The following is a 5,291-nucleotide window of genomic DNA, read 5'->3' as shown; positions in this document are numbered from 1 at the left end:
CCAGGTCCTGTGGTAGACCAATTCGCATTTTACTAAGGAACTGTGATGAAGATCTCCAAAATGGCTGTACAAGTTTCCAATCCCAACAGCAATGTAGGAGTACTCCCTTTTCTCCACATCCTCTCCAGCATAAGTTCTCATTAGTGTTCCTGATTGTAGCCATTCTTGCAGGAGAAAGATGGTATCTCAGAGTTGTTTTGATTTGCATTTCACTAATAGCTAAGGATGTTGAGCACTTGCTTAAGTGTCTTGCAGGCTTTTTGATTTCCTTTATTGAGAATTCTCTCTTCAGTTCTATACTCCTTTTTTAATAGAGTTATTTGGTGTTTGGGTGACTAGTTTCTTGAGTTATTTGTATATTTTGGAGATGAGCCCTATGTCAGATGTAAGGTTGGTGAAGATATTTCCCCACAGTGTGTGCTGCCTTTTGGTCTTGTCAACTGTGTCCTTTGGCTTACAGAAGCTTCTCAGCTTGAGAAAGTTCCATGTATTAATTGTTGATCTCAGAGTCTGTGCTACTAGATTTATGTTTAGGAATGAATCTACTGTACCAGTTTCTTCAAGGGTACCTACCACTTTCTCTTCAAAGATATTCAGTGTGGCTGGATTTATGTTGATGTCCTTGATCCATTTGGATTTGAGTTTTGTGCAAGGCTATAGATATGGGTCTATCTGCAGTCTTCTACACACTATCATTTGTTGAAGATGCTTTCCTGCTCCCATTGTATACTTTTAGCTGTTTTGTCAAAAATCATGTGTTCATAGGTGTGTGGGTTAATATCAAGATTTTTGATTTGATTACTTTGATCTACTTGTATATTTTTCTGCCAATACTAGGCTGTTTTCATGAATATAGCTCTAGTCAGGGATTAAAGTCAGGGATGGTGATGCCTCCTAAAGTTCCTTTGTTGTACAGGGTTGTTTGGCTATCCTGGGTCTTTTGTTTTTCTATATAAATTTGATTATTATCCTTTCATGGTCGGTGAAGAATTGTGCGGATATTGATGGGGATTGCATTCAATCTGTAGATTGCTTTTAGTAAGATTTCCATTTTTACTATGCTTATCCTATCTATCCAAGAGCATGGGAGATCTTTCCATTTTGTGGTATCTTCTGAAATTTATTGGTTTAAATAAACAGTTCTTGATATATAGGTCTTTCACTTGTTTGTTAAGCATTACCCCAAGATACTTTATGTTGTTTATGGTTATGGTAAAGGTTGATGTTTCTCTGTTTTCTATGTCAGTCCCATTGTCCTCTGTATACAGTAGGGCAACAGATTTTTTTTTTAGTTGATCTTGTATAATGGTAGTTTGCTGAAGGTGTTTATTAGCTGTAGGAGTTCCCTGATAGAAATTTTTGGGTCACTTATGTATACTGTAATATATCTGCAAATAGTTAAATTTTGGCTTATTCCTTTCCAATTTGTATCCCCTTGATCTCATTTTTTGTCTTATTCCTTTAGCTAGAACTTCAAGTACAATATTGAAGCAATATGGAGAGAAGTGTAGCCTTGTGTTGTTCCTGGTTTTAGAGGAATTGCATTAAGGTTCTATCCATTCAGTTTGATGTTGGCTGTTGATTTAATATATATGCTTTTATCATGTTTAGGTATGTTCCTGTTATCCTTGATCTCTCCAAGCCCTTTATCATGTAAGGGTATTGGAATGTGAAAAAGGCTTTTTCAGTAAACCCAGTTTTTTTTTTTTCACTTTGTTTATATGGTGTATTACATCAATCGACTTTTATATGTTCACCCATCCCTGCAACACAGGGATGAAGCCTGTTGGTCATGTTGGATAATTTCTCTGATGTGTTCTTGGATTTGATTTGCCAGTATTTTATTGAGTATTTTTGCATCTATGTTCATGAGGGATATTGGTCTATCCTTCTCTTTCTTAGTTGTGTCTTTGTGTGTCTATGGTACCAAGGTAACTGTGGCCTTGAAAAAAATGTTTGGGAATGAACATTTTGTCTCTATTGTGTGAAACAATTTGAGGAGTATTGGTATTAGTTCCTTTTTGATTTGCTGGTAGAATTCTGCACAAATGCCAACAGGCCCTCGGCCTTATTTTGTTGGGAGGCTTTCATTGACTGCCTAAATTTCATTGACGGTATTGGTCAGTTTAAGTTGCTTATCTGTTCTTGATTTCCTTTTGGTAAGTGATAGTTATCCAGAAATTTCTCCATTTCCAATGAATTTTCAAATTTTGTGGAGTATAGGTTTTTAAAGTACAACCTGAAAATTGTCTTCACTTCCTCAGTGTCTGTTTTTATGTCCACCTTTTTGTTTCTGATTTTGTTAATTTGTGTGTTCTCTCTCTGCTTTTCAGTTTAGTTTGGATAAAGGTTTGTCTATCTGGTTGAGTTTCTTAAAAAAAAAAAAAAAAAAAAAAAAAAAAACCCTTTGTTGCATTGGTGTTTTGTATCATTTTCCTTGTCTCTATTGATTTGTGCCCTCGAATTGATTATTCCCTGGCATCTACTCTGGGGTGACTTTGCTTATTTTTGTTCTAAGTCTGTTAGCTGTGCTATTAATTCTCTAATGTGAATATCCTCAGTTTTCTTTATATGGGCTCTTATGAAATGAACTTCCATCCTTCGTAGAAATCTTTTCTTTTACTTATTTATTTTTTTTTTAATTTTATATAACAAAGTCCAATTAAATGAAAACAAACATTTATACACAATATTTGGGAATTTGGGCGTCGTTCTTTCCAAACTACTTCCTGCTGATAAGGGGCGCTGTCTTGGGGGATTCGAAGAAGATTCAGATATCCTAGCTGTAGTCTGTAGGGCTGTTTTGTCCAGCTGTTTTGAATGTAGGATCAGCTTGTACTCTGTTTCAGGCGGTCTGGCGTGATCAAACCACATTAGTCTGGAAGGAATCCACATCTTTTCATTTTCTGTGGAAACAAAAATAGAAATCCTTTTCCCCAGTAACTTGTTCTTCAACTTAAATTTTGGAGTCAAAGCGTTTTTTTTTTTTTTTTTTAATTTATTATTTTACATGTCGAGGAGATTGACTCGTAGAAATCTTTTCAATGTTTAACATGAGTTTGTGTATGTTGTGTCCTCATTGTCATTGAATTCTAAGAAGTCATCCATTTCTTTCTTTATATCTTCTTGACCAGGAATGGTCCAATTGGACATTGTTCAGTTTCCATGAGTTTGTAGGGTTTCTTCGAGATTTGTGTTGTGGTTGAATTCTAGCTTTAAAGCATGGTGGTCTGATAAGATACATAGGAATATTCCAATTTCTTTTTTTAATTTGGTGAGGGTTTTTATGTGGCCTAGTATGTGGTTGATTGTAGAGATGGTTCAATATGGATTTGAGAGGAAGGTATATTATTTGTGTTTGGTTGTAATGTTCTGTAGATGTATCTTAAACCCAATGTAGACATAGCTTCTGTTAGTTCTTGATTCTTTATCAAGTTTTTGTATGGTGGTCCTGTCTAGTGGTATGAGTGGAGTGCTGAAGTGTCCCACTAGGAGTGGATGAGGTTTTACATGAGCTTCAAGATTTACTAGAGTTTCTTTTACGAATGTGGGTGCCTTTGTATTTGGGGCAAAGATGTTCAGAATTGAGAATTTGCCCTGATGGATTTCTCCTATGATGAAAATGAAATGACTGTTTTCATCTCATTTGATTGATTTTGGTGTGATGTCTAACATGTTAGGTATTAGGATAGCTATACCTGCTGGCGTCTTGGGTCCACTTCATTGGAAGATCTTCTCCCAACCCTTTACCCTGAGGGAATGTCTGCCTTTGAAACTTAGATGTGTTTTTTGTATGCAGCAAAACCATCAATTCTGTCTTTGTATCCATTCTTTTATCCTGTGAATTTCCATAGGTGAGTTAAGACCATTAATGTTAAGGGATAATAAGGACCACTGATTGTTAATGCTTATTGTTTTAGATTTTTTGTAGGTGCTGGTATTGTGAATATATTATCCATGCTTTAACTTTGGTTTTGGTGAATTGGGATTATCTATTACTTATGTCTTTGTGAGCATAGTTTACTTCCTTGGGTTGGAGTTTTCGTTCCAGAAATTTCTATAGGGCTGGATTTGGAGATATTCATTGTGAAAATCCAGCTCTGTCATTAAATATGTTGTTACCTCTATCTATAATGATTGAGAGTTTTGCTGGGTATAGTAGCCTTGTCAGGCATCTGTGGACTCTCATACTTGTAGAACATCTACCCAGGACATTCTGATCTTGAGAATTTCCATGGAGAATTTAAGTGTAATTTTGATCATTCTACCTTTATATGTTATCTGAAATTTTTCTCCTGCTGCTCTTAATATTCTTTCTTTTTTCTGTATGTTAGGTGCATTGATTACTATGTGTTGTGAGGTCTTTATTCTTTGGTCCAGTCTATTTGGTGTTGGGTTTTCTTCTTGTGCTTTTATGGGCAAGTCCTTATTCAGATTGGGAAATTTTTCTTCAACGATTTTGTTGAACATGTTTTCCACACCTTTGAACTGGGCTTCTTCACCTTCTTCTACACCCATTAGTCTTATCTTTTGCTTTAACCAGTGTCCCACATTTCCTGGATGTTTTGTGTTAAGGTTTTATTGGACTTATGATTTTCTTTGGTCGATGTATCTATTTTCTCTAGTTTATCTTCAGCCCCTGAGATTCTCTCTTCACTCTCTTGTATTCTGTTGGTTTTTCTTGAGTCTGTAGTTCCTGATCATTTGCCCACTTTTTCTATTTCCAGCATTCCTTCAGTTTGTGTTTTCTTTATTGTCTCTATTTCTGTTTTCATGTCTTGAACTGTTCCTTCAACTCTTTGATATTTTTTCTTGGATTACCTTGCTTTCTTTAAGCACTCACAAAAATGCCCCACACAAATTATATTTCTACATTCTGATCTTGCTTCTTCAAGCAATAATGCTGGTTACACTGCTCTATCTTATATATTCTTTAAAGGTTTTATGTAGTATAACTCCTCGTTATCCAGTGTAGGTTGAGTATTCCTTATTGGAAGTGCCTGGCACTGTGTTTGCAATTTTATATGATCTGGGAATTCCTTCTGTATATATTTTGTCTTATTGGTTGATGAATAAAATAATGATTGATTGATTGGCCAGCCAGAAAATATAGGCAGGACTACAAGATGAGAATGCTGCAAAACAGAGGTGGAGGGATAGTGATTTAGTGCACCAAAGAAGTAACAGGATGAAGAATTCTCCCATAAGCCAAATCCAGGTGGAAATACATGATTATAGAAATGGGTTAATAATTAAGACAGAGATAGCCAATAAGAAGCCCAACCACCAGC

Source organism: Phodopus roborovskii, unplaced genomic scaffold (genome assembly GCF_943737965.1).
Source record: "Phodopus roborovskii unplaced genomic scaffold, PHOROB, whole genome shotgun sequence".
Lineage (NCBI taxonomy): Eukaryota > Metazoa > Chordata > Mammalia > Rodentia > Cricetidae > Phodopus > Phodopus roborovskii.
Note: the sequence above shows the minus strand (reverse complement) of the source record.